At 50.3% G+C, this 12,197-nt stretch overlaps 1 protein-coding gene across 2 annotated transcripts in view; it reads right to left on the bottom strand.

The window, feature by feature from the left end:
• Nucleotides 1–12,197, bottom strand: part of LOC141075450 (TSC22 domain family protein 4-like) — a 165,069-nt gene that overhangs the window by 94,262 nt on the left and 58,610 nt on the right. The gene's annotated exons all lie outside the window — the stretch shown is intronic.

The raw sequence follows: 12,197 nt of genomic DNA, 5'->3' as shown, positions 1-12,197 counted from the left end.
TAGAGAACACAATGTATGGGCGAGAACGCCGGTCTGCATCCAGTGTGTATGGGCGAGAACGCCGGTCTGCATCCAGTGTGTATGGGCGAGAACGCCGGTCTGCATCCAGTGTGTATGGGCGAGAACGCCGGTCTGCATCCAGTGTGTATGGGCGAGAACGCCGGTCTGCATCCAGTGTGTATGGGCGAGAACGCCGGTCTGCATCCAGTGTGTATGGGCGAGAACGCCGGTCTGCATCCAGTGTGTATGGGCGAGAACGCCGGTCTGCATCCAGTGTGTATGGGCGAGAACGCCGGTCTGCATCCAGTGTGTATGGGCGAGAACGCCGGTCTGCATCCAGTGTGTATGGGCGAGAACGCCGGTCTGCATCCAGTGTGTATGGGCGAGAACGCCGGTCTGCATCCAGTGTGTATGGGCGAGAACGCTGGTCTGCATCCAGTGTGTATGGGCGAGAACGCCGGTCTGCATCCAGTGTGTATGGGCGAGAACGCCGGTCTGCATCCAGTGTGTATGGGTGATGGGCGGAAACGCTGGTCTGCATCCAGTGTATATGAGAGATGGGCGAAAATGCCGGACTGCATCCAGTGTGTATGGGAGAAATGGACGAGAATGCCGGTCTGCACCAGTGTGTATGGGCGAGAACACCGGTCTGCATCCAGTGTGTATGGGCGAGAACGCCGGTCTGCATCCAGTGTGTATGGGCGAGAACGCCGGTCTGCATCCAGTGTGTATGGGCGAGAACGCCGGTCTGCATCCAGTGTGTATGGGCGAGAACGCCGGTTTGCATCCAGAGTGTATGGGCGAGAACGCCGGTCTGCATCCAGAGTGTATGGGCGAGAACGCCGGTCTGCATCCAGCGTGTATGGGCGAGAACGCCGGTCTGCATCCAGAGAACGCCGGTCTGCATCCAGTGTGTATGGGCGAGAACACCGGTCTGCATCCAGTGTGTATGGGCGAGAACGCCGGTCTGCATCCAGTGTGTATGGGCGAGAACGCCGGTCTGCATCCAGTGTGTATGGGCGAGAACGCCGGTCTGCATCCAGTGTGTATGGGCGAGAACGCCGGTCTGCATCCAGTGTGTATGGGCGAGAACGCCGGTCTGCATCCAGTGTGTATGGGCGAGAACGCCGGTCTGCATCCAGTGTGTATGGGCGAGAACGCCGGTCTGCATCCAGTGTGTATGGGCGAGAACGCCGGTCTGCATCCAGTGTGTATGGGCGAGAACGCCGGTCTGCATCCAGTGTGTATGGGCGAGAACGCCGGTCTGCATCCAGTGTGTATGGGCGAGAACGCTGGTCTGCATCCAGTGTGTATGGGCGAGAACGCCGGTCTGCATCCAGTGTGTATGGGCGAGAACGCCGGTCTGCATCCAGTGTGTATGGGTGATGGGCGGAAACGCTGGTCTGCATCCAGTGTATATGAGAGATGGGCGAAAATGCCGGACTGCATCCAGTGTGTATGGGAGAAATGGACGAGAATGCCGGTCTGCACCAGTGTGTATGGGCGAGAACACCGGTCTGCATCCAGTGTGTATGGGCGAGAACGCCGGTCTGCATCCAGTGTGTATGGGCGAGAACACCGGTCTGCATCCAGTGTGTATGGGCGAGAACGCCGGTCTGCATCCAGTGTGTATGGGCGAGAACGCCGGTCTGCATCCAGTGTGTATGGGCGAGAACGCCGGTCTGCATCCAGTGTGTATGGGCGAGAACGCCGGTCTGCATCCAGTGTGTATGGGCGAGAACGCCGGTCTGCATCCAGTGTGTATGGGCGAGAACGCCGGTCTGCATCCAGTGTGTATGGGCGAGAACGCCGGTCTGCATCCAGTGTGTATGGGCGAGAACGCCGGTCTGCATCCAGTGTGTATGGGCGAGAACGCCGGTCTGCATCCAGTGTGTATGGGCGAGAACGCCGGTCTGCATCCAGTGTGTATGGGTGATGGGCGGAAACGCTGGTCTGCATCCAGTGTATATGAGCGATGGGCGAAAATGCCGGACTGCATCCAATGTGTATGGGAGAAATGGGTGAGAACGCCGGTCTGCGTCCAGTGTGTGTGGGAGAAATGGACGAGAACGCCGGTCTGCACCAGTGTGTATGGGCTTTAACACCGCTACGAGAGAGATACCGGAGTCTCTTACTCTCTATTTTTTGCTACAATCCTGTTACTCCTCTTGCTTCATGGCACTCTCTTACTCCTCTATTTCTGTCTGGCACTCTCTTACTCCTCTATTTCCGTCCGGCACTCTCTTACTCCTCTATTTCTGTCCTGCACTCTCCTACTCCTCTATTTCTGTCCAGCACTCTCTTACTCCTCTATTTCTGTCTGGCTGTCAGGAGCCCCACACTGCACTTGCTCACTGAGCAAGTGCGGGTGTCCTGAGTACAAAAACAGTGCCCAAAGATACCTGTGGAGCGGGACAGCAGCGGTGACGATGCGTGCTTCAGAGTATCAGGACCTGAAGCACGTGACTGCTGGGGGCGTGGCCTAAGCTCCACAGAGCCAGGAGCTGCAGGGAAACTCCTAGAAATGTAACTACAGGACAATGTTACCAAGGGGCATAGACAGAGACAGAAACCAGATGAAGCCGGGTCAAAGCACAAGATAGCAATACAGTACCAAAGGGTTAGACAGAATGGATAGTCAGGACGTAGCAATAGATCCGAAAAACCAGAACGGGCAATAGACGGTACAATAGGGACAAACTGTAACGGGAGTAACGATAGCCAAGCCAGGAGGTCAGAACCGGAGAAGACAATAGTATCAAAACAAGAGACGGAGTACAGAGTGAGGGGACAGACCGGGTCATACACGGGAAGCAAGCAAGCAACGCAGAATACACGTACACCAGGGGTCAGACACACCAGAACAACAGTATAGCTGACAGAGAACCCTGGTAAGGCTGGTTTCACATTAGCGCTTTTGTGCGCAGCGCATGCGCACTGCGCACCTATACTTAACATGACGTGCGCATGGTCTTGCGCATACTTGCGTTTTCGTGCGCATGCGTTTTTTTGTCTTTTGCGCCAGGCGCGCCAGACGCAACATGTTGCATTTTTGGTTCCGCCCTGTCTCGTCAAAAAAACGCATGCGCACGCTTGCGCACGGAATGCGCAAAAACACCACATTGGAGCCTATGGGAACGCATGCGTGCGCATGGTCTTGCGCACGCTTGCGTTTTTTTGCGCATGCGTTTTTGAGTTAAACAAGTCTAGAATGTTCTCTAGACAATGGAAAAAACGTCACACTTAAAAACGCATGCGCATAAAAAACGCCAACGCATGCAAAAAACGCATGTAAAACGCAAACAACGCTGCGTTTTTTTACACATCAGCGTGCGCATGACGTTAAAAAAACGCGCGTTTGTTTTGCGTTTTTCTTTGCGTTTTTTATGCGCCCGATGCGCTGCGCAAAAAAACGCTAATGTGAAACTAGCCTAAAGAGTATAAATACCCCTCCCAGATACAGAAAGAGGCCACGAACACTTAACCCTGTGAGTGCACGGCAAGAACCCTGTTCAAACCATTTCAGTACCCCCCCTCTTAACGGGGGGGCCACTGGACCCCCAGGCTTGTCTGGGTATCTGGCGTGGAAAGCCCGCCCCAGACGATCGGCATGCACCGAACTGGCCGGAACCCATGACCGATCCCCCAGAGAGTACCCCTTCCAGTGTATCAGATACTGGAGTCTCTGGCGCACCCAACGGGAGTCAACAATGCGCCCTACTTCATACTCCAGCTGCCCCTCTACCAGCACTGGCGGAGCATTTGATGAGGGATCCTCTCTCACCGTCCCAACAGGCTTTAACAGGGACCTGTGGAAGACATCAGAGATTTTAAAGGAGGTGGGCAGCTGCAGTCGGTAGGCTACTGGGTTAACAACCTCCACAACTTTGTATGGGCCAATAAACTTGGGGCCCAGCTTTATAGATGGTATCTTAAGCTTGATATTGCGGGTGGATAGCCACACCTCCCCTACTGCAAATGCTGGACCTGGCCCTCTCCTCCTGTCAGCAAACCGTTTATAGTTTTCCTGGGCCTTGGAAATATTCCTCTGAACCTCCCTCCAAAGAATTCTAAGACGTTGTGTCGCACCCTCAGCTCCAGGACAACCTGAATCCATGCGGGAAAACTCTCCAAAATGTGGGTTAAACCCATAGTTGACCTGAAAGGGAGACTTCCCAGTAGATTGACTCATACGACCGTTGATTGCAAACTCTGCCATGGGCAATACCTCACACCAGTCCTCCTGCCTGGAAGAGCCGAAGCATCTCAGAATCTGCTCCAACGATTGGTTCATGCGCTCCGTCTGTCCATTAGACTCGGGGTGGTAGGCAGAGGAGAAGGACAACGAAATCCCCAGCTTTTTGCAAAAAGCCCTCCAGAACCTGGCTACAAACTGTACCCCTCTGTCTGACACCACATTCATAGGCACTCCATGCAACCGAATTATATGCTGCATAAATAAGCGGGCCAGGGTTTCAGCAGATGGTAATGCGGGGAGAGGTACAAAGTGAGCTTGTTTTGAAAACCTATCCACCACCACCCATATCACCGAGTTGTCCCTGGAAGGAGGAAGATGTGACAAAATCCATGGACAAATGTGTCCATGGTCTATCCGGAATTGGCAAAGGCACCAACTCCCCGGCTGGCCGGACCTGAGAACTTTTAGAACGAGCGCACACCCCACATGCAGTCACAAACTTTTTAATATCTGTTACCATAGAGGGCCACCAGAAATCCCTTGCAATTGCCCCCCCGGGTAGCTGCAATCCCAGGATGAGCACTCAACATAGAATTGTGAAATTCCTGCATAAGTCCGAGACGGAAGCGTTCCGGTACAAACAATTTACCCGGGGGTTTACCACCAGGAGCCCGAGCCTGGGCCTCCAAAATCCCTCTCTGTAACTCAGGTAAGATTTCGGCCACCACTACTCCTGGCTGAAGAATGGAGGAATTGAGGTTCTGGAGGGGACACCGAATCAAAGCTTCGGGATAAGGCATCAGCCTTGATGTTTGTAGATCCCGGGCGGAATGTGATGGTAAACTGAAATCGAGAAAAAAAAAAAGCTCCCACCGAGCCTGTCTGGGGTCAATCTCTAGGCAGACTCGATATAGGCCAAATTTTTGTGATCAGTGATGACTGTAATGGGATGAACAGCCCCCTCCAGGAAATGCCTCAATTCTTCAAAAGCCATCTTTACCGCCAACAACTCTTTATTGCCGACATCATAATTTCTCTTGGCAGAGGAAAATTTTTTAGAGAAGAAGGCGCAAGGCCTCAGATTAGTAAGGGTAGGAGGGCCCTGAAACAAAACTGCCCCCACCCCTACTTCCGAGGCGTCAACCTCCACGATAAAAGGTCTTGACAGGTCGGGTTGTACCAATACAGGGGCTGAAGAAACGCACTTTTTTAACGTCATGAAAGAATTTTTTGCAGCTACAGACAAATTTTTTACATCAGCTCCCTTGAGAGTGAGGTCCGTTAGAGGCTTTACCACCTGCAAGAAGCCCTTTATAAATTTCCTATAAAAGTTGGCAAAGCCCAAAAATTGCTGCAACCCTTTCAGGTCATGAGGCCGCACCCACTCCATAACAGCCTGGACCTTTTTAGGATCCATGCGGAACCCCTCCCCTGACACAATCAACCCCAGAAAGGATACTTCTTGCATGAAAAATGAGCATTTTTCCAACTTGGCATACAAATGATTCTCCCTCAGTCTCATGAGAACCATCCGCAAATGCTGCAAGTGAGATTGACTGTCCACCGAGTACACCAGAATGTCATCCAAATAGAGAACCACAAAACGACCAATTAAATCAGAGAAAATTACATTAATAAAATTCTGAAAAACAGCAGGAGTGTTGGTGAGACCAAAGGGCATAACCAAGTTTTCGAACAGCCCTTCAGTCGTCAGGAATGCTGTTTTCCATTCGTCCCCTTCCCGGACTCATAAGGTTGTATGCCCCACGTAAATCCAGTTTAGAGAACCACTTGGCCCCGGTGAGTTGGTTACATAGATCAGGAATTAGGGGGAGAGGGTATGTATTTTTCACAGCAATTTTGTTTAATTCCCGAAAGTCGAGGCACGGCCGCAAACCACCATCTTTTTTCTTAACAAAAAAGAAGCCCGCTGCCACAGGAGAAACAGAAGGCCTGATATGCCCTTTGCGGAGACTCTCGGTAATGTACTCCTTCATGGCTAGACGTTCGGGCCCGGACAAATTGAACAGGAGAGCCTTAGGTAACTTGGCTCCAGGGACTAGATTAATGGCACAATCAAAGGGTCTATGTGGTGGTAGCACCTCAGCCTCACTTTCAGAAAATGTCTTCAAAATCTTTCAGGTACTCCGGAATACCTTCCAGATCGACAGACTACACTGACACAGATTTTACTGGGGTGACAAGAGTTGTCAAGTTACAACATAGACCGTTAGCCATACAACCCCACTGAATGATCTCCCCCGTGACCCAGTCAATAGGATTGTGACGTTGAAGCCAAGGCATACCCAGTACCAGTCCAGCCGGCAGATTACTTAGAACAAAACCTTAATTTTTCCACATGAGTGGAACCTACTTTCAGAGAAAGGGTATCAGTCATGAAACAAATTCCCTCCTGGGTGATAGGAGAAAAATCAATTGCCACAATTTTAACAGGGTCTTTTAACCTGACTGTCCCTATCTTATGAAAAGTCACAACTTTGGCATCGATCAGATTAATAGAAGAACCACAGTGAACAAAGGCAGTAGTCCCAACTGGACCGCCTGTAAGTTCCAGTTCCACCGGAAGCAGAATTTTAGTAAGTGAGGACAAGGGTACCTGGGAGTCTGGGCAACCTCCTCGATTGTTACCCAGACTCAGTCGTTTTCCTGATGGCTTCACTGAAGAAGGGCAAGAAGGACAGTTCCTTCTCCAATGTCCAGCGGATCCACAGTAAGAGCACAATTGGTTGTTTCTATGGCGTCTTCTCTCTTTTTCCTCCAATGACGTGGCACCAACCTCCTTGGGCTCAGGACTAGATGCAGAGTCTCTCAGATTGGAGAATAAAGGGGTCTCCTGCAGCATGACCCCTCTCGCCCGCAGCCTACGGTCCATGCGGACAGCCTGGATCATAGCGTCCTCCAAAGAATCCGGTGGAGGATGAAGGGCTAGGGCATCTTTCAAAGTTCGGACAGGCCTCTACAGAACAAACCCCGGAGGGCAGCATCATCCCAGGAGACCTCCGCTGCCCAGCGTCTGAACTCAGAGCAGAACCATTCAGCAGAGTGCCTCCCCTGTGTCACACTCATCACCATATCCTCTGCCAGATGCACTCTATCAGGCTCATCATAAATGTGCCCCAGAACCTCAAAGAACAAATTCACAGTCATACGTTCAGGAGCAGAGGAAGAGACAGAGAAAGCCCACGCCTGTGGAGCCCCCCGAAGTAGGGAAATGACGACCCCCACCCTCTGGAACTCATCCCCGGAGGAGCGGGGCCTCAGAGAAAAAAAAATGCTTGCATCCTTCTCTGAACGACCTGAACTCCCTTTTATCCCTCGAGAAAGGTTCTGGCAATTTGACCAGAGATTCGGGGGATGCCAATGACACATCTCTATCCCCAGCACTAGGAGCCCCTGCAGCGACAGCCCCCTGCACAGTATCCACCAACTGGTGCTGGGTCTGGGCCATCGTGCGCTGTTCCACATTGAGTTTGTGGAACATTTGAGTCAGGTGCTTGACCTGATCAGCCAAAGCTTGTATGGGAACCATGAGGATAACACACTTTTTTTTCTTCAGAGGAAAAAAAACAAAAAAAAAACTGAAATGGGCAGCTATAATGTCAGGAGCCCCACACTGCACTTGCTCACTGAGCCAGTGCGGGTGTCCCGAGTACAAAAACAGTGCTCAAAGATACCTGTGGAGCGGGACAGCAGCGGTGACGATGCGTGCTTCAGACTATCAGGACCTGAAGCACGTGACTGCTGGGGTCGTGACCTAAGCTCCACAGAGCTAGGAGCTGCAGGGAAACTCCTAGAAAGGTAACTACAGGACAATGTTACCAAGGGGCATAGACAGAGACAGAAACCAGATGAAGCCGGGTCAAAGCACGAGATAGCAGGACAGTACCAAAGGGTTAGACAGAATGGATAGTCAGGATGTAGCAATAGATCAGAAAACCAGAACGGGCAACAGACGGTAAAATAGGGACAAACTGTAAAGGAGTAACGATAGCCAAGCCAGGAGGTCAGAACCGGAGAAGACAATAGTACCAAAGCAAGAGACGGAGCACAGAGTGAGGGGACAGACCGGGTCATACACGGGAAGCAAACAAGCAACGCAGAATACACGCACACCAGGGGTCAGACACACCAGAACAGCAGTATAGCTGACAGAGAACCATGGTAAAGAGTATAAATAGCCCTCCCAGATCCAGAAAGAGGCCACGAACACTTAACCCTGTGAGTGCAGGGCAAGAACCCTGTTCATACCATAACACTGGCACTCTCTTACTCCTCTATTTCTGTCCGGCACTCTCTTACTCCTCTATTTCTGTCCAGTACTCTCTTACTCCTCTATTTCTGTCCTGCACTCTCTTATTCCTCTATTTCTGTCCGGCACTCTCTTACTCCTCTATTTCTGTCCGGCACTCTCTTACTCCTCTATTTCTGTCCTGCACTCTCTTACTCCTCTATTTCTGTCCTGCACTCTCTTACTCCTCTATTTCTGTCTGGCACTCTCTTACTCCTCTATTTCTGTCCTGCACTCTCTTACTCCTCTATTTTTGTCCTGCACTCTCCTACTCCTCTATTTCTGTTCTGCACTCTCTTACTCCTCTATTTCTGTCCAGCACTCTCTTATTCCTCTATTTCGTACTCCTCTATTTCTGTCGGGCACTCTCTTACTCCTCTATTTCTGTCCGGCACTCTCTTACTCCTCTATTTCTGTCGGGCACTCTCTTACTCCTCTATTTCTGTCCGGCACTCTCTTACTCCTCTATTTCTGTCCGGCACTCTTTTACTCCTCTATTTCTGTCCGGCACTCTCTTACTCCTCTATTTCTGTCCGGCACTCACTTACTCCTCTATTTCTGTCCGGCACTCTCTTACTCCTCTATTTCTGTCCGGCACTCTCTTACTCCTCTGTTTCTGTCATGCACTCTCTTACTCCTCTATTTCTGTCCGGCACTCTCTTACTCCTCTATTTCTGTCCGGCACTCTCTTACTCCTCTATTTCTGTCCTGCACTCTCTTACGCCTCTATTTCTGTCCGGCACTCTCTTACTCCTCTATTTCTGTCCGGCACTCTCTTACTCCTCTATTTCTGTTCTGCACTCTCTTACTCCTCTATTTCTGTCCTGCACTCTCTTACTCCTCTATTTCTGTCCTGCACTCTCTTACTCCTCTATTTCTGTCCGGCACTCTCTTACTCCTCTATTTCTGTCCTGCACTCTCTTACTCCTCTATTTCTGTCCTGCACTCTCTTACTCCTCTATTTCTGTCCGGCACTCTCTTACTCCTCTATTTCTGTCCGGCACTCTCTTACTCCTCTATTTCTGTCCGGCACTCTCTTACTCCTCTATTTCTGTCCCGCACTCTCTTACTCCTCTATTTCTGTCCTGCACTCTCTTACTCCTCTATTTCTGTCCTGCACTCTCCTACTCCTCTATTTCTGTCCTGCACTCTCTTACTCCTCTGTTTCTGTCCGGCACTCTCTTACTCCTCTATTTCTGTCCGGCACTCTCTTACTCCTCTATTTCTGTCCCGCACTCTCTTACTCCTCTATTTCTGTCCTGCACTCTCTTACTCCTCTATTTCTGTCCTGCACTCTCCTACTCCTCTATTTCTGTCCTGCACTCTCTTACTCCTCTATTTCTGTCCGGCACTCTCTTACTCCTCTATTTCTGTCCGGCACTCTCTTACTCCTCTATTTCTGTCCGGCACTCTCTTACTCCTCTATTTCTGTCCTGCACTCTCTCTCTTACTCCTCTATTTCTGTCCGGCACTCTCTCTCTTACTCCTCTATTTCTGTCCGGCACTCTTTTACTCCTCTATTTCTGTCCTGCACTCATTAACTCCTCTATTTCTGTCCGGCACTCACTTACTCCTCTATTTCTGTCCGGCACTCTCTTACTCCTCTATTTCTGTCCGGCACTCTCTTACTCCTCTGTTTCTGTCCTGCACTCTCTTACTCCTCTATTTCTGTCCTGCACTCTCTTACTCCTCTATTTCTGTCCGGCACTCTCTTACTCCTCTATTTCTGTCCGGCACTCTCTTACTCCTCTATTTCTGTCCGGCACTCTCTTACTCCTCTATTTCTGTCCGGCACTCTCTTACTCCTCTATTTCTGTCCGGCACTCTCTTACTCCTCTGTTTTTGTCCGGCACTCTTACTCCTCTGTTTCTGTCCTGCACTCTCTTACTCCTCTATTTCTGTCCTGCACTCTCTTACTCCTCTATTTCTGTCCAGCACTCTCTTACTCCTCTATTTCTGTCCGGCACTCTCTTACTCCTCTGTTTCTGTCCGGCACTCTCTTACTCCTCTATTTCTGTCCTGCACTCTCTTACTCCTCTCTTTCTGTCCAGCACTCTCTTACTCCTCTATTTCTGTCCTGCACTCTCTTACTCCTCTATTTCTGTCCGGCACTCTCTTACTCCTCTATTTCTGTCCAGCACTCTCTTACTCCTCTATTTCTGTCCGGCACTCTCTTACTCCTCTATTTCTGTCCGGCATTCTCTTACTCCTCTATTTCTGTCCTGCACTCTCTTACTCCTCTATTTCTGTCCGGCACTCTCTCTCTTACTGCTCTATTTCTGTCCGGCACTCTTTTACTCCTCTATTTCTGTCCGGCACTCTCTTACTCCTCTATTTCTGTCCGGCACTCACTTACTCCTCTATTTCTGTCCGGCACTCTCTTACTCCTCTATTTCTGTCCGGCACTCTCTTACTCCTCTGTTTCTGTCCTGCACTCTCTTACTCCTCTGTTTCTGTCCTGCACTCTCTTACTCCTCTATTTCTGTCCTGCACTCTCTTACTCCTCTATTTCTGTCCGGCACTCTCTTACTCCTCTATTTCTGTCCGGCACTCTCTTACTCCTCTATTTCTGTCCGGCACTCTCTTACTCCTCTGTTTCTGTCCGGCACTCTCTTACTCCTCTGTTTCTGTCCTGCACTCTCTTACTCCTCTATTTCTGTCCTGCACTCTCTTACTCCTCTATTTCTGTCCTGCACTCTCTTACTCCTCTCTTTCTGTCCGGCACTCTCTTACTCCTCTATTTCTGTCCGGCACTCTCTTAGTCCTCTATTTCTGTCCGGCACTCTCTTACTCCTGTATTTCTGTCCGGCACTCTCTTACTCCTCTATTTCTGTCCTGCACTCTCTTACTCCTCTTTTTCTGTCCTGCACTCTCTTACTCCTCTATTTCTTTCCGGCACTCTCTTACTCCTCTATTTCTGTCCGGCACTCTCTTACTCCTCTATTTCTGTCCGGCACTCTCTTACTCCTCTATTTCTGTCCGGCACTCTCTTACTCCTCTATTTCTGTCCTGCACTCTCTTACTCCTCTATTTCTGTCCTGCACTCTCTTACTCCTCTATTTCTGTCCTGCACTCTCTTACTCCTCTATTTCTGTCCTGCACTCTCTTACTCCTCTGTTTCTGTCCTGCACTCTCTTACTCCTCTATTTCTGTCCTGCACTCTCTTACTCCTCTGTTTCTGTCCTGCACTCTCTTACTCCTCTATTTCTGTCCGGCACTCTCTTACTCCTCTATTTCTGTCCGGCACTCTCTTAGTCCTCTATTTCTGTCCGGCACTCTCTTACTCCTCTATTTCTGTCCGGCACTCTCTTACTCCTCTATTTCTGTCCGGCACTCTCTCTCTTACTCCTCTATTTCTGTCCGGCACTCTTTTACTCCTCTATTTCTGTCCGGCACTCTCTTACTCCTCTATTTCTGTCCGGCACTCACTTACTCCTCTATTTCTGTCCGGCACTCTCTTACTCCTCTATTTCTGTCCGGCACTCTCTTACTCCTCTGTTTCTGTCCTGCACTCTCTTACTCCTCTCTTTCTGTCCAGCACTCTCTTACTCCTCTATTTCTGTCCTGCACTCTCTTACTCCTCTATTTCTGTCCGGCACTCTCTTACTCCTCTATTTCTGTCCAGCACTCTCTTACTCCTCTATTTCTGTCCGGCACTCTCTTACTCCTCTATTTCTGTCCGGCATTCTC

This window comes from Dendrobates tinctorius, unplaced genomic scaffold, assembly GCF_039654945.1.
Source record: "Dendrobates tinctorius isolate UK_male_01 unplaced genomic scaffold, ASM3965494v1 ptg000356l, whole genome shotgun sequence".
Lineage (NCBI taxonomy): Eukaryota > Metazoa > Chordata > Amphibia > Anura > Dendrobatidae > Dendrobates > Dendrobates tinctorius.
This window is presented reverse-complemented; position numbering and strand designations above follow the sequence as displayed.